General features: G+C 36.7%; 1 pseudogene; it reads left to right on the top strand.

Annotated features, from left to right (window-relative positions):
- The window catches only part of LOC149246138 (cytochrome P450 709B2-like), a 184,236-nt pseudogene that overhangs the window by 86,484 nt on the left and 70,690 nt on the right, over positions 1-27,062 (top strand).

The raw sequence follows: 27,062 nt of genomic DNA, 5'->3' as shown, positions 1-27,062 counted from the left end.
ACTACTATCCATCACTTAGAAGAATTATGGAAATGAGAATTGAATCATAGACAATATGTTGCTTAACACGGAAACTACCATCTGTGACTCTGTGAGAAGTTAAAGATAATATGTTGGTCTTTCACAGAAACTATTATCTATAACTTAGAAAAGAAGGTGGGAACGTCAAGTATAGGAGTGCTCATTTAAGGAATTTTAACTTTATCTACATAAGAAAATAAAGACCTGCAGCTTCATTACTATACTTGAAAGAAGAAAACATAACATGACACATGACAAAGAAGATTACAAAATCATACCCAACAACTCATGGAAACTTTTGATTCTTTCATTAATCAACAATGATATCAAGAATACAGTGGCCTAGTCTCCGGGTTCTCCAAAATTCCAACCACCAACCCTTTCTTAGTAAATTTTCCTCTTTTTATATATTGTGGAACAGTTGTTGATTTCTAAAACTGCCCAAATTATCTAACTGCTTTTCTAACTATATGAAGTAAAAACTATTACAGAATTTTATAGAGGGTAAAAGACACCTCAAAGAACATGAAATAACAAGAACATAATTGAATTCAGAAGGAGACGATAACTGCTAGCTTGCTTTGTTAATATGTGTTTGTAAATACCCTAATGATTCTTAATTCGTTTAGCCGTAATAAAATGCGTTTAGCTTATGTAATCCTGAGCTTATATTGGCATTTTGATTGGACAAAACACAAAGAAAACATACCCGACTGTCTTCTTCTTCAGATTCGGCTCTAACCCTGATTTTCCTCTTTACACAGCAAAATTAACACAAACTTTTGATTAATATGAGACTTAAAAAGAGTTAATCTTGCTTTCTAAACCTGTCAAATCCATCCATTTAGTGCTCCATTGACTTCCATCGCAAATTGCAATCGGCCCGAAATATCACTGCAAACTTAACTTTACACACCCTTAAGTCGCATAACTATGATAGTGTTGGACTTATGCATAAATCAATCATATTTGAGCTTTTCCATTATATACCTTTTATAATCAAAATATGCCATAAAACATGATTTTTCCTCTTTTAATACGGCCTCTACACAACTATCGAGGCATGCCTTTCCCGCGATAAATCGCCACCATAGATCTGCGCTTTTTAGATCAGACGGTCTATAAAGGTTTCGGGTGGGACATAAGCCCAGAGAATACCCACCTGAAATGGGCGGTTTCCTCTCTCCACTCGACTGCTACGTGTTGAATGCTGAGTGGCATCAGGTGAGCTCTAATAAAACCATTTACCGTTTTTTGCTCCGCCCGAAAACATGCCTTATAACTTGAAATCTGCTTTCTCATATGCTTTGCGGACCCGCCAGGCTTATAAATCATAACATATATGCACTTTGGGTTTGGCCTTTCTATTATAATCCTTTATAATAGAAATACATAAAATACTGCGTAAACAAATATATATGAAGGGGCCTTGATATATCAATAAAAACCTTTACAACCCTCGATAAGACAAACGTGTTGAGTTATAAAATATAGCATATAAACTTATCGGATCCAGAATCCCCATAGCTCATCGCAATTGGCGCTTTCCATATATATATATATATATATATATATATATATATATATATATATATATATATATATATATATATATATATATATATATATATATATTATGCAATATGACGGACCCGCCGCAACTATAAAACATAATATATATGCTTTCGGGTCCAGCCCGCGATCGCAAATCACAATCGGTGAAATGAACTAACACATATACATAAGGCACTTTACGGACCCGCTGAACTTTACAATATAATATATATATGTTTCAGGTCCGGCCATCGCATATCGCAATTGGCGGTATCCAACGTTCATAGTTCTGCGGTGCAGCGGACCCGACGCACTTTATAAAGCATAGTATATATATTTCAGGTCCGGGCCTTTAACTTTAACACTTGTTTCCTTTGTAAATCTGATATATTTCTTTATTTATTTCTCGTTTCAATATGTACTTATATATACATATCAGGTCTAGCTCCATATAACCCTTTATATCCGATTCTTTTACATTTCTTCCTTTAGTGATGCCGATATATAATAAACAAAGCATTTCATTTCTTTTAGACTTTTCGGGAAGGGTAAAGAATATAAAGGAGTTTTATTGAGTTTGTACTCCCGATAGTGATATAACTGATAAATAAACCTCAAGCACAATATAAGCTACAACATTAGGTTTGGTCGAAATATTGATAGAAATAGTTTCTTTGATATTTGACAGGTTTCGCTCGAAATCTACTATATTTATGAAAACATAATTCGGAAGGAAATTAACAACTGAAGGGTGATTAAGTTCATTTGAATAATATTCTATGTGATCTGGAAGATGGGAACGATGATGATAATCTTCCCATGGTTCTCCTTCCATCATCATTGATTGGATGATTCCTTCATCAATAGAAAATATACGTGAAAAAGGATCGGAGGAAGTACCATATTCTAATGAACAATCTACCCATACAATTGACGAAAATGGATTTGGGTTCGCTATGCAAGCCAGAAAGATTGATTTCTATGCTATCTCAATAGGTATTAGTGGCATGATTTCATTACTACTATCAACTTCAAAGCTATTGGTAATCTTCCTTAAGTCAAATGAAGTGGAAGATATCATGTTGCAAGTCTCAACTTTTGCCACTTCCACCAAATTTGATGGTGGTGGTAATGAAAAAGTACCCATTAGGGAAGATTCTTTAAAGATACCTACACTAATGTTTTGTAGAGATAGCATGGGTCCGTGTACCAATGGAATGCTTCCAGTAGCCTGTGAACTAGAGGCGAAGAAGGCGAGTTGGTCGATAACTATGATTCCACCCTTATGAGGGAATGGAATTGTATGAAAGTATGTTGAAACCACAACAACCATAGCATAAACCCACAATCTTCCCAGTAAAATTTTGTAGTCAAGGGGTCTGTCAACAACCTCAAATTCAATAGTTATTGTTTTTCCTCCTAGTTCGATTTGTAGATTACTCAATATTCCTGAAGGCGTATATGTGCGACCGTCAAAAGATTTTAACGTTGTTGGTGAATGTGACAAAGGCGGTGAGCCAAGTGTTTTCCAGCAACTCATAGACATTATACAATTAGATGCTCCCTCATCAATAATGGTTCAATGAACAAGTTTATTCAAGGCATTTACTTGAATCAGGAACGCTAATTGTGTCGGTAACTATGGCGTATAACCCGCATGGTTGAAAACCACAAGATTGGAATCAGATGGATCGATTCCACCAATTGCTGACAACAAAGCCTGCTTTTGGGAGGGACAGTTCTAAAATACCTCAAGCGTAGACATAGCCGAAGGTGATTGAGATAAATATTCTACTATATTATAATTCTGTGCAGCTCGAGCTCGAGGGTTAAATGTCGATTTATGTATAACTCCCTTGGGCGATTTTATTGTTAACTCTGGTGCAATAGGTGGCGGAATAGGATCATTCAAAGTCGAGGTCAAAGGATTAGGTTGATCATCCTATCTACTCGATGACGACGATTCATTTCCATAATCTTTACTTCGTGTTGACACTAAAATATTATTTTTCGGCTTCGAGGCGGATAGCATAAGCACTTGGGAAGTGGAAGCATGGTCTGTAGCAACCATATGTGTCTCCAAGTTCAAAAAAGGATCAGTCAACACTGTAGATGTATTAGAAGTCTTCAGAGGCTTTGAGACTTCGGAGCGGTGAGGACAATCTCGCATAAAATGCTCATCACTACAAATCAAACATGGGTAACGAGGTTTCCTAGCCAAAGGAGAGGAATCAGATGATTTCTCTTGAGGGGAGTTATTTTGTTTCTTCTTGTTTTTCCCCTTCTTCTTGCTTCCTGGTTGCTTTTCATTCTTGCCTTTGTCAGATGACATGACATTGATTTCAAAAGCAAGAGTGTTATCAGATGCATTTGAAGTTTGATTGGAAATGGCAAGTGTTTGACCAGATGGTCTACCTACTGTTTGTGTGATCAAAGAACCAATCACACCATCTCCAGCATGAGAGTCCTTACTCGATGGTGGAGGAGGAACAGTGAAAGCTAATCGAGGTGCATTTGGGATCTTGTCATAGAGCGTGCCAAACTGTGTGTAAATCAAGTCCAAATATTGGGCACGAGAAACTACTTGCTCTTCTATGACAACTCCACCTTTTGCCACATCCTCAGTGATAGATGGAAGCAAGATTTTATAAACCACTTAGCTAGAAGCTGATCAGGAACATATGTTTTAACCATTCGACGATGATGACGCCACTCATGAATATGATTAGGGATATGAGTAGTAGTAGTCTGTTTAAAGTTGGTTAATAGTTCCATTCCAGTTCCATATCATATGGGTAACTGGAAGTGGGTTAAAAACGTGGTAGCTAAGGTAGTGAATTTATAAAAAGAAGCCCATGGTAACTCAACGTACCACTTCGTAGCCAGACCAGTAAGCATTCTCTGGAAAAGGCGAAGTCTAACAGAATCATCATTCAAGGAGTTTGGTGAACAACATAAATGAAAAGTCATGACATGGTTGGATGGGTCTTCTCCAGTGTTTCCATTGAATTTCAGAATATCAGAAGGTAACTTATGAGGAATCACTGGCCACCAAGGTGCATAAAGAATTGGTTCATTGGTGAGTCGCTTTAGATCTGGTAACTCAAGTGTCACAACGAAAGGCAATTGTCTATGGAGGTCAGGTTGAGAATATCCAAGGTAAGATGGGATTTCCTGGGCAATAGGCCTTTGCACACCAGCATAAGGTATCTACTGCTAGTAACCTTGACATGGGTAATTTTGTTGAGCAAATCCAGTGTAAGGTTGTTGTTGTGCACCAGGGTATATTTGTTGTTGTCCAAACCCAACATAGACTTGCTGACCAGGACCTAGATAAACTTGTTGCTGACCAAACCTAACATAAGCTTGTTGTCCAAGTCCATGTTGAGTTTGGTATTGCTAGAATTGTTGCTATTGATATTGGGGCTACTAAGGCTATTGAAGCAATTGTTGTTGTTGTTGATACAAGGGTTGTTGATTTAATGGTTGTTGCCCACCAATGTAAGGTTGACTAGGTTATAAATACACTAAACTAGTGTAAGTCTGAGTCATTCCAGTAAAAGGTAAACTAGCCTAAAGTTGTTGGACTCCAGACACAAGTGCTTGTTGTAAAACTGCCTGAGAAGGTTGGATCTGTATTCCTGAAACTTGGGGGTCTGAGGTTGAAGGACCAGCTTGCACAGGTTGAGATACAACAATCTGAGCTTGTGACTGCAGTATAGCTGTAACAACAAGTGTTGTAGGTATGGATGAGACATATTGCATAGGTTGTGATGGATACACAAGTCTAGGTTGAATGAGCATTATTGGCTTCCATTGACAAATAGTCATTCCAGGCTGACCTAAAGATGACAACATGCCGACATATGCTTCCCCCCCAGAAAATGGAGGATAAGGAGAATGTGCATATTGTCCTCCATATGGGGGTAGTCCAGTGTAAAGTGGATACATAGGATGGTAACTAGATGAACCATCTTGATGTGAACTTGATGGGTCCAGCTATTCAGTATTTGTTAATGAGGAACTAGATAAAATTCCAGTAGAGGACATTGGTGAAGACCAAGGGCTAGAAGCAACACCTAAGTATGTTCCCGATAAATATTGGTAACACGATGGGACGGACGGAACAACATACAAGTGTGACTCATGTGTCGTAGTAAACATCGAAGAGGTTGCGACAGAATATTCTGCTGTAGCTATAACAGATGGTATGGTCTGGGATGTTGACTCTGCCATAGTCAAATTTCCAAATAATTTTCCTAACAAATCAACGAGTGTATGAAAGTAATCAAGATCAAAAGGAGCAGTAAAATGAGGATAGAGATAAAGTCCAGTTCCAAAATGGAACCGAGTTCTGGGTGATTCTACCTCAGGTTCCTCTTCTATTGAAATCAAATCAAGTGAAAGAATTTCACTGTCTGGTCCGTAATAGATTTCTGGTATTTGTTGCTGAGGTAAAGAGGAAGTCTCGACAGTTACGGACGTCTGAGGATGTACTGGTCGATCTTCTTCCGGTAAGGCAACAACTTCTGATTGTTCAACCTCAAGATCCAAGTGTTCTGGTAAAATAACAGGTTCGGGTTGGGCTTCATAAACAACTTATGGTTCAGAAGTAACTTCTGATTGAATAGTGATAGGTTCAGGATCAACTTCTCGTTGAACAGATTCAGATTCAGAAGTAATTTCTTGTTGAGCAACTTCAGATTGAGAATCAACTTGTTGTTGAACAACTTGGGTTACTGTTTCACTAGATTTAGTTCTAGTTTCCTTGGGTAATTGTGGAGATTCCACTTCAGTAACAGATGTACTAGTAACCGTAGGAGTAACTGGGGTCACAGTACTTACAGGAATAGGTGTTTCTAGTAATTCAGATGAAGAACCAGAAGTTTTCGAAGTACTGGGTCCAGTAAAATGAGACTGCTTCGACCAGATAGGTGTAGCTTCAGGCGGTAAAGTCGGTTTACTCGCTGCTCTCTGCGAATAACAGGGTAAGGGTTGATTTTCCTCCATGATCTCTGATTGATTTTATTACAAAAAAGAAATAAACAAAAAGGGGTAAACTAAGCAAAAAGTTTACCAAGCAACTGTGAATTGCAGAATACCTCCTGGCGAACCAAGAAGTATGGGCAGGAAACCTCCCAGAATGTTGTGTTCAGTGTATCACAGTGTACAAGGCGGCTGACTCAGTTACCTAAGGATGGATAGAAACCTAATGTTGTCCTCCCATATATACCTAAAAGTGCATGGAGGCCCAATCCGTATTAGCACTGTCTAATGCGAAACCACACAGTGAGAGCATTCCCATATACTTTACGTACTATAACAACGCCCTATATACCCGAAGTTACGTGTACGAGCTATGATATACTCACGTACATGGAATGAGGTATCACACTTGGAATGTATCGCAGACAAGTTAGCGGCAACTGCTATGTTTTACGATGCCGGAACACATCTCTAGCCTAGAACCTCTAAATGTTTTGTGTTAAGTGACAATGCTCCATTAGGTTAATTGATGTTAATTTTAAGTTGATCTTGATTAAGAATTTACCTTTCAAGGTTCGCCACGTGATGTATTTTCAATTCCTAGAATGCAACTAATATGATAAGCATTCGTTCCATTCAATTATAACAATGAAAACCTTAGTTAGTAGGGATAGAGCAATCAGTTTCTTTTAATCAAAGAACAAAGAACACATCTAATGCAATTTCCCTAAACTATTCCTATGAGCACACACAAACTTTTTCAATGCACAATGCAAGTTTTTATTTTCAATTCCCTTAATGTTATGATGAACAAAAAGAAACTAATGCACATACAATCAATCAATCTTTTTGCAAGAACGAAGACTTTACGACAGTTCCGTTTTGAAAGAAATGAATACTTTTACGACACTTTCTTTTGAACAAAGATTAATCGACTATAAACTAACTTTGAAAATGAATTGATAGTGATAAAGAAATCATTTAAGAAACACTAAAAATCAAGGACAAAGTAGGGCTGGCAAAGGAAACACAAATTGATTTCAGAGACACAAGCATCATTGATCTTTCAGCAAGCAGAAACAGAAGGAAATTTGGAAAAAAATCAATTCAAAGGAGGAATTTTTGTCCTAAGGAGGATCAGCGTAGCCTTGAATGGGAGACAATGTGCTTCAGAGCACTGTCCTCAAGCCAGGGGTGCTCTGCAGTGCTCTGTCTCTAGACCAAACCTACGCTAGTGCCAGAGAGGCCATCCTAGGGGCTTACAAGCACAATTTTCACCAAAAAACACTTCTAATAGGCTGAAACAAGATCAATGGAAGCAAGTAAGGTCAAATAGAGTGTAATAGGATGAAGGTAAACTACCCAGAACAATGACCGTTCCCCAGTATGGTCGCCATTTTGTTATGAGGAATTTCGCATCTACGGATAAATACTAATTCCCTAGGTAGGTAGCTATACCTAGAACAATAGATTTAAAGTGCTTATCCTTTTTCTATAGATGATAAATAAGACAAGGGAATCAAAGGACCTACTTGTTCTTTCACTTTCCTTTTTTCTCCTTTGCATGGCTCCCGTCACTCCTCGAAATTAATTGGCTCAAAAAGTACCTGCAAGCATAAACAGAAGATAGAGAACCAATCAAAGCAAGAGATATATCGACTATAAGTAAATGGAATCAGATACATTCACACATATAAACATAATATATCAAGATAAGCATATGGAAAAAGGTGTAAACAACTTTATTAAGTAGAAGGAAGAATTGCAACCATGAATTCTGATCCATTGTCACTCTTCCAGCTTGGGTTCCAACCAACATCACATCAATAGCACATCACTCCAGCAGCATAACAATACTTTCTTATAATCTCAATCCTCACACCAACAGTATTTCCTTACAAATTCTCAAATTCCACCCCCGTGATCACTTAGATGAGTGCTCAATTTATAGGAAAATGGAGGAGGTTTGGTCATAAATGAGGGTATTGAATGGCCTTCCGAACTTAGAGTTAGTTTCCATGGAGGAAGGGATGAGAGGATAGGAGGTTACTTAACTCATTCCCTATCCAATTTCGAGCTCATAGGAGATGATAAGTGTGGGAAACTTCTAGATGGCTTCAGAAGATAAGAATATTCCGAGAACCCTATGATGATTTTGCTCAAACTCCAGCGCAGGTCAAAGTGGGCCTAGATGCTCTGTAGAGCACCCTGACATGGTCCTACCTACACTGAAGCACACTTACCCCTAACCAAGGCTATGCTGGTCCCTCAAGGAGGCAATTCTGGAGGGCTTGAGGCCAAGAAACTCTTAGGGAAGAAGGCATTCAAAGTGATGACTTGTCTAGGGCATGTAACAAATGAATTAGGGTTTGATGAGGCCTAATGGTATTGATCTGAATGATGGGAGTGATGTGCCCAAATGGATCTGTAACACACCTATCATTATATAATTATTCCTTTGTCTTAACATTTTCCATTCACATAAATCTACATTATATATTGTTCTTCCTTTGTCTTCAATTTTGTAATAATAAATATAATATTTAATTAGTAAAATTTATACTTGTTACAAATTTCAAATTTATGAATGGAATGTCAAGAAAAGGTATCATGTAGATATTGAACATTGCATGTCTTAAATCAATATAGAATTTGCATATCTTTAAAAATTGCACCACTAAAAGTTGCACCAATGCTCGTTTTGCACATACCAAACAAGATTTTAGAAGGAGACCAAAATGCAAGATGAACACCACGAGTGTATAACTTTAATTTGAAAATCCCAAAAACCCAACTTTCCCATTTAATAAGAAAATGATAGATAGGAAATGTAGGTGAAAGTGTTGAAATTCATAACCACTTGGTTCTTTCTCATATAACTTTTCTTGATGAATGAAAATAGTGTATTCCTTTGTAGAAAAGTATGAGCTTTGAAATGTTCCATGATAATTGCATATTCTTGGGGCTTGGTTTTCAAGGAAAAGTCCAACGTTCACTCTAAACTAACTATGATCATTAATAACGACTTGGTGAATGCTAGTATTCAACCAATGAACCAACCACATTAGAATTTGAAACTGAATAGGTCAAAATGAAAATCAAGTATGTTAACACAAGAGTTCAATAAGAACTTGAATTTGGTTACTCGTGCCTACTAGGGAGATATTTCCATTAAATGAAATCATAACAAAAGCAACAATACAACAAAGTATAAGTGATCTGAATGATGACATTACGAAAGATGTAAGTGAAGGACTAGGAAATTTATGGTGATCATGGGAATGATAGATCTCGAAGAAAACATGATGATGTTGTTGGAGAGGGACATATCATTGTGGAGGGATGGATTTAGTTTCTAAAAGGGTCTCAACTCAATCTACCCAGTTGGATGGGTTGTTTATCTCAGATATAGTGAGATTGGTTAAATTCAACTTATCAGGTTCATGAGGGTAGGAGAGGGAGGTGAAATAGGGATGGGAAGCTTAACATTCCTCCACAAGGAAAATATATGCTTGCATGCAAAGGTAAAGGTAATTCTAGAGGGTAATTTGATGTAAAACAAGGGTGAATTTTGCCTCTCTGAATGCACATCATGAGACTATGTTTAAGATTTTCCATTTTGAAGCTGTGAGAAGACTAGAGTGTAAGCACAAGAGAGAAGCTAAACATATTGTGGGTTGAGAAGAGGGCCAAGAAGGCCCTTTATGGTTCTTCCTCTTTTAGATTGGAGACACAAGATTTAAGAGTGTTTATAAGGTAGCAGTAAAGATGAGATGGATTGTCAAGCATATGCTGGCAGGGGTGTTGTTGGATTGTCATAGTGGAAAAACAATCTAATGGATAAAATGAATGCCTGCTTCCGAAGAAAATTTCAATGTCGAGGAGAAACTTGGGAGGGGTAGCTAATGGTTCCCTAAGCTAGGTCAAGCACTTTCAATGGATTAAAGATCAACTTCTACTACAAAGTCTCACGAGGAATATGATTATCGAATAAATGCACATGAAAAATTAGAAGTCAAAGTCTAGGTCTCATTACAAAGACGCAGTTCAAACAGTCACCACCAAGTTTTGAATGGGATCTAAAATTTGACTTTCTCAAAATTGAATGAAGTTGGAACCACTCTGAAACAACCTGAAACAATTAATGTTAATATTAAAAATTTAAGTAAAATTTGATATTATCCTTATCTTTCCTCTTCAAAAAGGAAAGATAAGGAGAATGTCAACTTTTTCTTTAACTTTAAAAATTAAATATTACCATTAATCAATAGGGTTAGTTTTTGTAGGGCCCTAGGGTTAAGATATTTTTTTTCCTTTTAAGTATTTTTTATTAAAAAAATAATATTTTTTGGTCAATAGCTATGTTGCACTACATTCTTCAGAATTGGTTAGTTTAGTAGAGAACTAGTCACTTTGGTGTTTTAAGGTTAGTTCAATACAAGACCAACCTTAGCCAATCTGAACCACCAAACTAGACTAGTACAACTCTAAAACCATTGGGACCAACCAATTCCACTAGTTTTAGGCTAGTTCCAATAAGAGTGTGCCCTTCTCATCTTCCTCTCAAGTCATTTTGTTGGATCCTTTCAGGAATGGTGATTTGGAGAGTGCCATAAACTATCAGACTATTGTGAGCACCTAAGATCATAAGTAGTTAAGCCTTGAAAAACAGAAATTTGCAAGGAACTAGTACAGACATCCCAAAACATATTTAGTGAGGACATGCATGACGAAAAAGCATCAGAAAAAAATATCCACCCTCAAAAATCCTGCCCAAAACATTGAAGTGTGGTGCAAAACAAATTGTTGGTAAGATATTAATGCTACCAACAATCATTCCCTCTCCAATTTCATAAGAAGCTCCTACTCAAGCTACCTCCTCCACTATGGTTATAGTAAGTTCTTGCAATTGTGTGAGCTACAAGAAATTAAAACTTCCTTGGAATCTCCACCAATCTTAGGGAACTTGACTTCTCTACATGCCCCAACTATTTTGGGTTGATTGATCAGTTAACTGGATGATCACTGAGTTTGACTAAAGTACCACTGCTTAAATGACCTTCCACTAGTTCCTCCAAAATTTATAACTAGTTTAACTGACAACAACCTGAGATAATTGACTTGTATTGCTACAAATTAGCAATCACATATGCATAATTGAACTCTAACCCCTCCAACTCAAATTTATTGAGTAAACTAGGTGACACAAACGATTTCACACAACTTAACATCACCCAAGTTGTTTGTTAATGTGGAAATTCAATTTTTTTCAATTTAATCAAGGAAAAATCAAATTGAAAATTTCTTGTTGCATTTTTCAACACATAGTTCACTGAAATGTATTAATTTCACTATGAACTTGGCATAGTTCACATGTTAAATTCATAAGGTTTTGGGCTGATGTGGTTCTATGTGTTGTGTACATAAATAATAGGTGTCCATGTCTTGCTATTAGAAACAAGACTCCCTATGAAATGTGGTATGGCCACATTCCTTCAGTGAGGCATCTTAGGGTTTTTTGTTCCTCCTGTTATGCGTTCATACCTAAGGAACAGATAAAAAAACTCAGTGCAAGGAGTCATAAATGTATCTTCTTTGGGTACTCATATGTCCAAAGCATACAATATCTATGATTAAGTGAATAAGAAGTTTATAATATCTAGAGATGTGATATTTCTTGAGTCTTCCAAGATTGACAATGTTGTTGAGTGACAGCTTAATCGTTTGGATAGATTCAAACATGCAAAGTATTTTCAAGAGTTTGATAGTGAGATTCCACATCTCCTTCTCTTAGCTATATACTTTCTATGAAGAGCCTTGAAGAAATCAGGTTGAAGGAAATTCCTTCCCCTGCTTTGTCAAGAAAGAGCTAAGAGACTATTGGTAGTAGGTAGCCAAATTTGACAAGTAGTGAGGGTACATGCAAGATACAAAGCAAGGATTAATGCAAAGGAGTAATGAAAAGGAGTGTACTGACTATATACATATCATCAAACATCTTTCATCCCACTTAGGATGCCTTGCATTGTCCCTGGTTAGTCATATGATCATGTTGGTCACAACCTCCATAGCTTAAATAAACAAGTGGTAATACTCTTCATATTCTAAGCTATGCAATAAACAAGTGAAAGGGAGCAAGGCACGTAGAGGAAACACATGGAATGAGTTTTAGTTCTTGCAACTATGGATGTCATTAAAGACAGAATGATACGACAATGATAAGCAAACTTTTAAGCTACAGTAAGAGGTGTATTTCAAAAAATGTGGTTTGTTTTCCATACCTAGCCTCCAAAGAGTTATGAATCAGATGGAGTCTTTGTGCGGTCCGGATATTCTATCATACCTTGGGTTCCTTGGTCTGCTTATTTTTCTCTTCATCCCCTTGAGAGTCATCTATCATGTCATCTTTCTTCGTGGCCCCTGAGAGACATGATTGTGTATTTTCAATGGGCAATGACTGTTGCGGGAGGAGGCCATGGGTGGAAACATTTACACAGTTTTAGGATGCAAGGCATTGCTATGGGATGAGGCCTTGGGAGGACACATCTACGCAATTTCAGGATGCAAGGCAGATTGGGTAGTCAAGGGACAAAACTACATAGTTTCTGGAGACAGTGGGTTTCGGCTGAGAGAAGGACATTGGAGGAAACCACTGCACATTTTTGAATGCTAAGGGAGGTTGGGATTTCTGTGCATTGCACAGTTCCAATAGGAAATGGAAAAGCTTGAGGCTTACATATGTGAAGTGTGCAATTGAGGAGAGTTGGATGAGGCTAGGTTGCTAAGGAAACTCCGAAATTTGGCTAAGTATGGGATCAATGGAACTGATGTGAACAATGATAAAACTTGACTACGATCACACACTTGAAAACTTAGCGATACAACATAGACCATCCAGAACATATAACACATACTTCGCTTAATGCAACAACCTTTGTGGTAGCTTATGGCAAGTGCGACTCTGATGATAGACTTTGGGAGGATAAAGGTGACATTTGTGTAAGAGTGTGTGAAATGAGTGTGAAACATGTCTATGTGGTGAGGACAACCCATTCTCATAAATATTTCCCCTTGAAGAAAACAAATCTCCCTTTGCATGACAATGGATAACCCCCATGCCCAAAGATGACACATTCTATGTAAAGATAAAAGCATGAATGACTCTTAAGATCGAAAAGGGGAGCTTGAGATCATCAACTTACCAATAAGTGACTAAGGAACGATCGATCACAATATCCATAGTAGGCTCCGAAATTTAAGTGCAGGCCAAAATTTTGGAGGGTGTTGCAACCGCTACAACAGAGCCTTCACCTTCTTGCTAGCTTCTTTTTCAACTAGTGTCTTGAATTCTACGAACTTGGAGAATGTTTCATCTTTATTCCACATGAAGAAGATCCAACACTTCCGTGAGAAGTCATCAATAAAAATGACAAAATATTTGTGTCTTACAGTGTAGGTTGTCGAGAAATGTCCATAAGCATCATAGTGGATCCTTTCTAGGAATGCATGTTCTTTGTTGTCCTGACCATGGAATGTGGATTTTATGTATTTCTGTAATGTACATCCTTTGCATATATCCTATTGCTTAAGTGCTCCTTTAGGGAGGCCAGTGGTTATTTGTTGTATAATATTTGAGGTACCATGATGCAAATGACCAAGTATTTTGTGCCAAAGTTTATTGACATCGCGACCTACACTTTCTTTGCCTTAGTGCTTAATGCAACACAATCTTCCACATCTAACTTATACAGGTTCTTCACAAAAACCTTGATCTGCTTCACCTGTCCCGTGGCTATGTGTCTTAGGAACGCTTTTCCTTTGTTGAATATTACTTCACAACCATGGTAAACCAACCACTTTGTGAATGCTAGTAGAAGGACCCCTAATCCTTTACCTTTACCTTTTTTACTAGCGCCTCGTATTGAAAATTTGAAGACAAAATATTTCTTTTCTCTTAAAAAATTGTCTTAAAATCCCCCTCCATGTAGCAGTGCCGAATGCAACGATATACAAGTTGTCTCTAATCATATCAGTAGATATGAAAGGGACAGAAGGGGAATTGATGTCCGAGAAATCTTGTCAGTAAAAGTTGTCGCGTTCTTCTTAGTCGACTACCCCCACAAAACAAAGAGCCCGAAAGATCGTTGTCTTTATATAAGATAATGTGAATGGTAAATAAAATAGAAACCTCAGTATAGGCGCAAGACAGTAGTTGCCTGCAAGCTGGCGGACATAGGGTGCACTGTCAGAGTCAATTTGCAGATGTTAGATAATATTGTCTTAATGATATGTTTGTGTCTTAATATTTAATTGTATTAAATAGGTTTCATCTAAAGTGGCCATTGTCTTAAATATAAAGTTTTGTCTTAAATATAAAGTTTTATCTTAAAATAATTGTCTTAAATTGTTTTTGTCTTTAAAATAATTTTGTTTTAAATCATTTTTATCTTAAATATAAGGTTTTGTCTTTAAATGTTTGTCTCAAACTACTTTTGTCTTAAATATAAAGTTTTGTCTCAAAATATTTTAGTCATAAATTATTTGTCTTAAATATAAAGTTGTCTTAAAATATTTTTGTCTCAAACTGTTTTTGTCTTAAAATAAAAAATGATTTTTTAAGACAAAAGCTTTCTGTCTTAAAAAAATGTCTTAAAAATACCCTTGGTGTGGTAGTGTATGTCTAACATTATTCAACATAAGCATGCTACAAACTAACAAAATCACTTGGTTAGATGTACATACAAAGAAACAATTAATCTATGCTTATAATTTGAAAATATCAAGCTGGTGCATACATTGCAATCCACCGTGAGAACGTGGTGCCTAACAAGGATGGAGTCAAGCAATTTAAAATTCATTAAAACTGAAAAGACTTGTGAATTGGAGAAAATTTTATACAGGGCCATTTGATTTCTTATTTTCGAGTGCTTTCCTCTGGCATGTCCAATTACATTTTATATGCTGTGAATCTGCCTATGATTCTCTTCTGAACAAAGATTTGCATCACCCTGATACTATTTGTTAGAGACTACCTGGTACTATTTGTTAGAGACTTCCTGACAGTTGGAACGTTGTAGAGTATGCTACTAACTTCAGCTACCTTCAAATGTTCCAATCACAGGCAATGGTAAAGAGAATGGCTGATTGCACTTCAACCATGCTCGAGAATTGGCAAGAGATGGTGGCTCAGGCAGACTCTCATGGCAAAGAAATTGATGTTCATAAAGAGTTTAGGGCATCATCAGTAGACATCATATCCCACACTGCATTCGGTAGTGCTTACGAAGAAGGAAAAGAAGTATTTCAATTGCAGAAAGAATTACCAGAAATGATTGCTAAAGCTGAGCAATCTATCTTTATTCGAGGAAGCCAGTAATTACAGTATATTTATCTTCAAATTATATAGTTTTGCATGTAACTGCAGGTTCATGTGTACTTCTGTTTATGTATTCTTTTGGGTGCTGCTCTTCTATGGGCCAGTGCCATAATCCTTAGATCTTTTACTTTTGCACAAGGGTCTACTAGTTCATTGAGCTTTTGCACAAGTATGATGCTTCATAGTACTTATAATTAAGGATTGTTGACTTATATTCCATGGGTTTTTTTCAGATATATTTCTCCAAAGAAAGAACAGGTATGCATGGCATATTGATAGAAGGATTAAAAAATTCCTAAATTCCATAATTCAAAGTAGGCTGGAGCCCGGAACAACCGTAAGAACTCATGTTGACTATGAAAATGACCTGCTTGGAATCATGATCGCTGCCAACAAGAAGGAGTTGAGTGGAAATCAAAGAAATGTAACGCTAACTATTGACGAAAACATGGATGAATGCAAAACATTTTTCTTTGCAGGCCCTGAGACAACTTCGAGTCTGTTAACCTGGACAGTATTTTTACTTGCGATAAATCTGAATTGGCAGGAAATATTAAGGAAAGAAGTTAACAGTATTTGTGCCACAGATATACCAGATGCAAACATGCTTAGCAGGATGAAATCAATATGTATTCCATCATTTTTCTCAGTTTTGAATGAATTTTCTTTTCCTTTCTCAGGTGTGTCTCAATTAAGGCTATAAAACATATTAACCATTGATGGTGTTAACCATTGATGGTGTTACTGTTTGTCCATTCAAATAAATCAACACAATAAGGACAAATTTTGCATTTCATTTTACATATTCCATATTTTTGGGGCTTTTCCTGGTCAGCAAAAGTTAAGAAATCATTTTTGTTTGGAAGATTCATCATTTAATACTGGATATAAACGTGAATAACAATGATATATCATGGAACCAAAGCGTAGCCACACTAATGTTAGCTCCCTACATAGCAAAGCAGACCAAGCATCTCTGCTTTGTTCCCCAGCTCAAAAATGTTTACATATTTCCTAAAATGGTCCTCCCGGTTTAGATCTGTATACTATATATATTCAGTTCTGATTTAGTAGCTAAAACTTCTCCCAAATTCAATGGAGAACTTACCTCATAAAAGATTGTTGGACACCGTAGTCATTCCCAGAAGAACTAGATATATGTAAGCTTTACATGTCCCACACACATCCACTAGTTTGGTCAGTGTTACCAGAGTTGATCTGACTTGGATCTATAAGGAACCTGAGATGAGTGAGCTTTGAGATTGACATGGCCGACTCGATGGCCTCCTTATAAAAGACAGAAAGACAACAAAATGAGCATTCATTTTGCTTGCTTTTATTTTCTGATCCATTTTCACAGCAGACAATTAGAAGACAGGTCAACTTATTAAAATCCATACTGCGTTGTACTGTCATGAATAAAATTTAAAATACACTTATTTTTATTTATGACAGAGATGATCACAAAGGGTTATGGTTTTTATAGGATTGAATAAAAAAAATATTTGATTTTTGGCAGAGATTTTTAACCATTATAAGTTGTTTAATCTATATGTTTTTATAAGAGTTTATCACTAATTGAATCTATTTATATATTTAAAAGCATATTTTAAATAACAAAAATTCAGCATTTTATTCTAAATTGCATATTTATATTTCAACTAAAAAACTATTTCATTGACTAGTTACATTTCTTGTATTTTCCCAAGTTCTGTTGGTATTTTATTCTAAATTGCATATTTATATTTCAACTAAAAAACTATTTCATTGACTAGTTACATTTCTTGTATTTTCCCAAGTTCTGTTGGTATTGTTGGTATTTTAGAGTTTTTTAGAGTTTGTGCAAACATTTAATTACAAAAATAATGACACAAAATTCATCCGTGCACAAGATTTTACATGGTAACAATTTCTCAAGTAAACATCCACTCGCAATGCAAATTTTTTTATTATCAAACCAAGATTACAATCGCTTCCATGCCTCCTCAGTGTCTTGATTTTCCTAAATGAAGTAGTCACTATTACAATAGTTTTAGAAAATATCATTTGGTTTCAAAAATCATCACCCTCTAGGCAACCCTAACAAAAGGCTAACTTAGGTAACAATTTTCTTCAGTCTGGATCCTTTTAAGATATACTCCACCTCCATCAATAATTTGTCTTACAAAATGGTATTTTATATCAATATCTTTAGTATTACTATGATGGATTGGATTTGTAGCCAAAGGTATAGCAGTTTTACTATTGCATATAAAAAATTAGGTTGTTATGCATTTTCGAATTTCTCCTAGAATACTCTTCAACCAAATTTTCTCTTTGCAAACATGTGAGACATCAATATACTTTTCCTTAGTGGTGGATAAACAATTGTTTCTTGAAGCTTTGATGTCCAACTAATGGATGCCCTATAAGAGTAAAGACATATCTTAAAGTAGACCTTCTCTTGTCCAAATCACATACAAAACCAAAATCAACATATCAGTTCATACATAATTGTTACAATCATTAAAGGTGATACAATAATCATTGGGGTCTTTAAGATATTGAAACACCCATTTCATTGCAACCCAACAAATATTATTTTGCCAAATTTTCCATGTACCTACTAACAACACCCACTGCATGTGAAATGTTTGGTCTTGTACAAACCACCACATACATTAGACTTCCTAGAGCATTAGCATAAGGTACATGAGGCATATAACATTTTTCTTTTTCACTATTAGGACATAAACCCAAAGAAAACTTAAAATTTAAAGTGAAAGGGATATTATCCAATTTCACATTATTCATTTCTAATTCTAGAAATATTTTCTCAACGTACTTCTACTGTGAAAACCTAAGTTTACAATTTTCTCTCTCTTTGTATTTAAATGCCTAAGATTTATTTTGTTTCTCCTAGATCCTTTATATCAAAGAGTCCTTTCCATTTGAGCCTTCAACATGTTGATTGCATCCATGCTTTGGCTTGCAATAAGCACATCCTTGGCATCTAGCACTAAGACAATGAATATGCAATTTAAACTTTTGAATTGCATGCAATGGTGATTCTCACTACTAGTATAATCCCAGATTATCATGAAGGAAACAAAGTTAGGGCATAAAATGATTTCTTGATCTTGTAAAGTAGAAAACCTTCTAGTCTTTCCATATAAATCTCTTGATCCAAATCTCCATGTGAGAATGTTGTTTTAACATATAATTACTCTAACTCCAAATCAAGCAAAGAAACTACGGCTAAGACAATACAAACATATACAAATTTGCGTAGCCAAAAAAAATCATGGAAATATATGTCTTCCATCTTAGAGTATCCTTTTACTACTAGCTTGGCTTTATACCTGATGTCAGGGTTACCCCCGCTTATACCCACAGCATGCATAAAAATGCATAAACACAACTGTCCCAGGTATTTGACTCTCAAAGGAGTCAAATTTTCAACCTCTAATGGTTAAGGCCCTCTTTTACAGTTCCTTTATGTCAGAACTCAATCACCCTGCCTAAACCTCCTATCGGGACTTTAAACTCAATATAACCCTTTCTCCTTCCATTTGGGACTCATTAACTCTTACAAACCTTCATTAAACCTTCATAACCCTTAAACCCATATATATAACCTTTACCTTCCTTAACTTTGGTTACATATGGTTTTCACACATAAATCCCTCATCAACACTATTTTCCATTTAAAACCCATTTACAAAGGAAAATGCTACAAAACATACCTTTTTCCACTTTTCGTATGACTTCCACACAGATTCTGAGGTTACCTTTCGCTGATCACAATTGGGTCCACCACAGTTCACCTTAATACCCATCCTTCCGCTACGCCGATATGTGATTATATTACTTCTCAGAATACATTATCATCGCTTAATTCTTTATTGTCCCGTTTACAAATGAAACATACCCAAAACAAAGGAAACCCACCAGAACATAGAGCCGGACTTCAAATATCATAAGCCCACATCTATATTTATCATTGGGTCTGCCTCTTAGTCTATTGCCTTTCCGCTGCGCTGATCTCCATCCTCCGACCCCTCCGATCTCCGATCGCCAATTATCGGTTGTCAGTGCATCGCTTCATCACCATATCGCAAGTTGGAGTATTAAAGGACTGATGCTATAACACATAAACCTCCGATGTGATCATACTCTCGGACCCGATAAGGGTATAGGCCAACTTTTATAAGTTTTCAGGTCCGGATTCTAAATCCGACTATGTTTTGCGCTCATTTTTAGTGTAAATTGGGTTTTACACTTGCGGGACTTAAACTTTGTAAATAATTTTTCCGTCGATCTTGCTCCTTCAAATCTGATGCTTGCTGTTTATTTCAAAGAGACAACAAGCAAGGGGTTTAACCACCCGATAAAAGCGGTTTTCCCACACACCCCCACTGCTATGTGTCGCATTATTAATGGAATCAGAGGACTAACCTTTGATACCACTTACCACTCCTTTGCCGCCTAAAACACCACTTAAGGTTATAAAGTCGCCTTTCACCAATTATCTCCCGTGCTCTCCTCTTATGCGAAGACCATTGATCTTTGAGATCTAATGGTTCATATGCACCAATACTTTACTTCTTTGCACTTCATTTTACTTAGAATTTATGTTGTTTCTTCAGGGTTTCTCTATGATTTGGGATTTCTTCAAGGTTTCACCTTCCGCCTCCGTTGTTCAACTTCTCTAAGCTTAACTCTTCAGAAAATTCTCACTTTGCTCCTTCTCTCCAGAGCTATGCTCTGTCTCTTCACTTGGATTCAAAGATCCCTTTATGATTCCTCTAAATCATTTGCTCCTCTGCGCGACCTTCAGAACTTTGCCTGCAACCTTGTTACAAAACCTATGAATTCATGAGTAATTCATCCATGAAATACTCGTTTCATGCATACTGACACAATCAGGAATAAACCTCTGTATATATATATATATATATATATATATATATATATATATATATATATATATATATATATATATATAAACAAATGATTACATTCGAGACTTCTCTGTCTTGCACAGGCCTATTCTTCAATGTTGTGGCCTCCCTTTTGACTCTGCCCGTGGCCTTACATATATGCCAGTGAGTTCTATTGAACTCATCCTAGTTTGACTCCTAGATCTATTGAATCAACTCCTAGATATACTCTATCCTCTATGTCCACTTCTAATTCATTAAATTCCTAAAATCTCTCCCTCTAGTTCCTCGAATCATGCAATTGTTTAAGAGTTGTAATTGACTTTGAATTCTTTTGTCATTACTACCTATTGTGTTCCTATACTAATAGGGGTCGTAATTTTTGAATGACTGAGGTGAAATCTGTAATATGTACATACCTTTTCTTTTTGCAAATGTTTTCCATATTCAAAAAAAAAAAAAAATTAAAAAATGTAAAGAGGGTATGTCCTAAAAGAAAAATCAAAGGACAAAAAGAATAAAAGGTCAAAAAAGATAAAACTGAACCCCAAGAAAGAAAAAGACCATGAAAGTGTGCAAGTGAAAATGCCACTACTATTTACTTTTGATGCAGAATAAAAGATTGTGTGCAACTTGTTACCTTTTCCATAGTCCATGGATGGTCAAAATGTTTAAACTTGGCTATTTCATGTTTTCAATTTTATGCTTAGAGATAGAGAATAAAATCTGACCAAACTGTTTAATCTTGGCAGATAAGTAGATAGGTAGAGTAAATAAAAGGAGCTCAACTATTTAATCTAAGCCTTTGAATGTAATAAGGTTAGACTTAGACAGATTACTTTTGTAAAAGAAAAGAAAAGGTTTGATAAAAGGTTTGCCAGCTTAAGTGCACCCTAATAAAGAGAAGTAAAAATGGTAGGATGAGTAGATGGGTAAGTAGAAGAATGGTTGCAAAATTGTGATGATTGATTAGATAAGATCATAATATTCACCTTCATCATCAAAGTTCTAAGTATTGATGAAAATTGAGAATTTATCAAAGCACACAAAGTCAATTGATTAACCTCCCTCATTCATTACATTTTCGACTTAACTAATTTCCAAGAAAAGTCTTAAAGTACCTAAAATCTTAAGTTAAAGGGGCTCAGAGCATTTCTCTGACTTCTGGAGGGACCGGACCCTCGGCCCAATAACTTATAGGTCCTAAGTGCTAAAAGTCCCCTCATAAGCATTCACCCCCTTCAAATTCACTCATATTCCCCAACAAATCCCTTTTCCCAAGAAAAACATCATTTTCCTAAGGAAAAACCACTTTCCCCTAATAAACCCCTTTCCTTAAGGATAAAACCTAGTTATCCTAGAAAAAGTGATCATTCCCCCATGAAAAGACCCTTTTTCTCATAAAAAACCAAAAAACGACTTTAACCTAAGTATAATGTTTGTAACAAAACAAAAGAACGAAATGCATTATACTTAGCGTTTTATTCATTCTCCACCAATATCATATTCACTTCTAACACTTATATGTATATTAATTCCCAAAGAAATAAACCCTTCCCATATAATTACATAATAAAAACTCTTATATTAATATCCTGCCCCGAAAATTCTGAAACATAAACTTTATAAACCCTATTCAAATAAAAAAAAAATCAATTAACTAATCTACGGTTAATTGATAGTCAATCCCTCCAATGAAATCACCCCCGACGCCTTAACCACACCATAACCCCTGATTAACTTAATCTTTCCACTTTAAAAACCTTTTTCGGGCCCCTCCATTTAACCTTGTGACAAAACCCCCACCCTGATCACCATGTGATTTTCCCCTTTTCAATCTGACGATTGACGATCATATCGGGTGGCCTCTAACAGTAGAACTTTACCCACCCGATAAGGATGGTTTTGCTTTGGACCCCAATGCTACGTGTCGCCCAATAAATGCCATTGGGTAACCTCCCCACGAAACCACCTCAGGCCCAAAAGAAGTGTGACCCAAACCCACTTACCGCCTCCCGCTAGACGACAAATCGTCTCATCGCCTGCTTAATGCCAAATGCACCTTTCCCTGTGTACCTGCCAAATTGGTTGACTTTACAAATAAAACTAAAAAAACTCATTTCTTTTTGTTTTATCATGGAAAACGCTCAGAACTCCATGCAACGGCCAACCCATGTTCAATCGTCAACCTGCCAAAGCTACTGAACGTCCAGTCCATTCTTCAGCCACGTATGCCTCATGCAAACTGTGCACAGTTGCCCATCAACCTGTTCAAATACAAAACCAGGTATTTATCCGAATACACCAAGAAACCTTGTCTAATTCCCAAACCTGTTACTCAATTGCCTTAAAATTATTAAGTAATTAAGTAAAACAATTGCCCAGCAACCCCAAACCACTCTGAATTGAACCAATTTACCCCCAATTTGACTGAAAAACCTTTTTCCCCCGTTCTTGAATCCACAAGAACCAAGAATGGCTGCTCCAATTGCACTGAATGTCCTACCAATTACTACTCCCCACTGGGACTTAGACCATCTCCCTTTGGTGGACAAAGACTTTCAAATCAAAGACACCTTTGTCCATGAATCCCCACTGAATTTATACTGCAGGTATAGGGATCAGTACTTAAACCATGTAGACAAAATAGGTCTGTGGGAATCATGTTTGCCCAAGTACCAATTCCCTAGAATTCATATCTTCCCTGAAATTTTCCACTATTGCCTTATGAACTACAGTCCCAGCCAAAGAGTAGTGATGACTCCTGACCATACTATATTATTCACCATCATTGCTGAGTCCACCAATGAAATACTACAGTTGCAACCAGGGCAAAAACTGACCCTTGTTTCTGTTGGAGACCTGCTTGACAGATTCTCTACAAGCACCTCTATCAAGCTTGCTCAATTGTTCGAGACATTCATTGTGAAAGAGAAATACATTCCAAAGGACCCTCCCCCATACATGTGGACCATATTCTCTGAACTTGGCCAAGACATTATATCAATGATATCTTGTGTTTTAGGCCAGACTACCAATGAGTTTGTCGATGAGATTACTATAAACTTCATGTCCATTTACACCCCTGGACAGCCCCCTGCCATCATGTCTGACTATGCCAAATTCATTGCAAATAAAATGCATGATCAATTCATGAGAATGGACAATGAAAGAGTATTCAAGTACTCATCAGTTTTATATCATCTTTTCCTATACTATCAAGCTAATAAATTCCCATTTACACTTCAAAAGCTTGATAACGGAGGCAACCCTAGATCAGTAGTCTTCTAGATGCCATTAATCCACCAATATGACTCTCCTTATACTTATACAGATTTCATAGATATTTTTGTGCACCCAGTGGTCGCTATGTTATTAGGAAGTCCTCCCCCCAGGATTAGTGCAGATATCAGGAGGGCCCTATGGTTATCCAAACAATACAGAGTGGGAGATTGGTACTTGTACCAAAATCACACTGAAATCAGAATATATGGCTGTGAGTTAGCACCCTACAAACTACCAAGATACCTCCCCATGAGACTGTTTGCTCTGGAGTACTATAGGAAAATAATTAATTCAGATGAGGTACATTTTGTAAAGGCTAAGAAGAAATATCAACTCAGAATAAAAGACCAACTTGGCCCTTTTATATGCAACAGTAGGGAAGTTGGTAAGGAAGCAGAAGAAATCCTTCAAAGGCTCAGACTGAAAGAAAGCTTCATATGGAGATACGACCCTTTTGATTTCATTTGCAATAGAAGACAAAAGAACAAATTGTCTCCGTATATCCATCACAATATTCCTGAGATAGACAAAGATATCACAGAAGTTGTTGTTGATAATGTGTTGATTGATCTAGAAAGGAGACTTGATGAAGATTCTTTTGTACAAATGCCCAGAGAATCCCTATCCCAAAGGGAAACACAGGAACACAATGAGCAACAAGCAGAAAAAGGACCTCAAGCGCAAGAAGAATTAGAGCAACTAGACATATCATAAGAGCTGGCTTAGCTAGAACACATCATGAGTACTCCTCCTATTATACAGACTCCTCTAAATGAGGAGAAGAATCCCAAAAGAGATAGGGAGGAAGCCACTCCTTCTAACAGACCTGTTGCACAGACTTATGTTAAAAGACAAAGGCTAAATCCTTTTTCAGAACAAGAGTTTACAGAGGAAACAACTGGAACCACAGGTATAGAAATGGAAAAGAGCAAGCAGACCACTCCCTCTGGAGGAACACAAGAACCTTCCAATACACAGGCTCAAATGCTGGAAAGACAACAAAACGTGGAAGAATCCTCATTCAGGGCTCCAAGTGGCCAAGACCAGGACATTAGAGAAAAACACAAAGAGATAAAGGCCAGAAATGAAAGGTTGAAGGCTTAGAGCTATGAAAAATACCTTAAAATGGCTCCCACTAATCAAACAAGGCTAATGTCAGCCTTTGATGTAAAAGAAGGTAAGATGCAAATGACTTTCATGAAACCTACCACATAGCAGTCCAGGTCAATAGCAGATTACTTGAAGACAAATTTTGAGGTGCTGGTGAAGGATATACATCCTATCGACCAAATAGAATTGCACAAATAGATCGGAGAAATGGTCTATTCTACATTGAGCAGCAAGGCCATTGCAACACATCAACTAAAAAATTTGCTGAATAATATATCAGCACAATTCCAAATAGAAAAGGCCTCTTCATAGGCCAAGGATACCAGGATAAAGTCCTTAGAGGACTTAATCATAGAGTTGGGACATGATCCCAAGGATGTAAAGGCTGCATAAAATCTAATCAAAAAGAAAAATGATGACATAGCTGCTTTGAAAAAGCAGCTCAAAATCCCTCATCTGCATCATCCACAAATAGTTGAAGTACCAGAAACCCAGAAGGAATAGGAGGAGATTATGGACTTAGTCCTTAAGCTAAATGATCAATTAAAAGAAACAAAGAAAGAGCTAGACAGATTGATTTAGTCTAAACAGAGTGATTTGGCCACCACTCCACAGACTGTCATTCCTACAATCTCTAAAGTAGTGCCCTCTACATCGGCTGCTTCCTTAGCACCAACAGTTCCAATAGCTACAACTATACCAGTCACAGGTACATCTACAATTGCAAGTGCATCTAGAGAGAAAACAACTTAATTAGTAAAATCCATGGAGGAAATGACCATCCAGGCTACAGAGCTTAAAAGGCTTAGAGAAAAAGTGTCAAGTTTGGAAACTGACTGCAAACTTGCACAAACACAGCAGAAAGAAGAAGCTCAGAAGAGTTAAAGAATGGGTGAAAGGATAAAAATCCTTGAAAAGAACTTAACATTGCAACAACCACTAGGAGATATAAAGGAGATGCTCTGGGCCAACATCATTGACTCTGTCAATGATGTTTGGCCATCAATTCAAGCAATTTTTTAGCAGACTGAACTAGTGAAAGTGACCACCAAAGCAATTCAAAAGGCAAGAGAAGATCTGGGAGACAAGCCGGAAGAGCCCAACCAACTGATAACACTCTTGAACAGCAAGAACATGTATCAGCTGAATGAACTGGGCATAGAAGATAGGACAGGTATCATCATAGAAATCAAGAAGATTCTTACTAAAAGGAACCTTATGCTCAATCTCAAGAAGAAATGCCAAAGCATACAAGCTAATATTGATAGATTCATGACAAAGTTTGGTATTTTGAGGGAAAAAGGTCTTCCCAGTCCTATGGTTATTCATGAAAAGATTATGACCCAGGAGGACTACGTTGAGACACTAAACAAGTTGGCTAACAACCCAGCTAGTACTTTAGGGGTAAAAGCTCTACCCACAGGAAAGGTATTGTATGATAATCTGGAAAATCTGTTCTTCCTAGAGGATGAGGTAAAGCACCTATTTGTCAACAAGCCAAATTTTTCCAAGTACATTGAAGCTAATGAGACATACAGAAAAATGCTAAAGATGAAATTACCTGAAGATGAATGGTGGGTAAAATTAACAGATTTACTATAAAGTTACTACAATAAATCCATATGGCAGCTAGGTAAGACAAGTGAAACAAGGTCAAAGTGTAGCAGGTAAAGAGTATCAATAGGTTGAAGACATAAAGTGATTCCAGCAAACAAATATCAAGCAACTGAAAGAGCCAAATTTGAATTACAACAGCCAGCACAATCACAATAAAAGGGACAGCACGAAGGTAGTTTTCCATTTGTCTC

Source organism: Pinus tabuliformis, chromosome 7 (genome assembly GCF_031772625.1).
Source record: "Pinus tabuliformis cultivar Carrire ecotype Pingquan chromosome 7, CPIR1, whole genome shotgun sequence".
In the NCBI taxonomy this organism is placed as follows: domain Eukaryota; kingdom Viridiplantae; phylum Streptophyta; class Pinopsida; order Pinales; family Pinaceae; genus Pinus; species Pinus tabuliformis.
The sequence above is the reverse complement of the archived record's forward strand: the minus strand, read 5'-3'. Positions and strand labels throughout refer to the sequence as shown.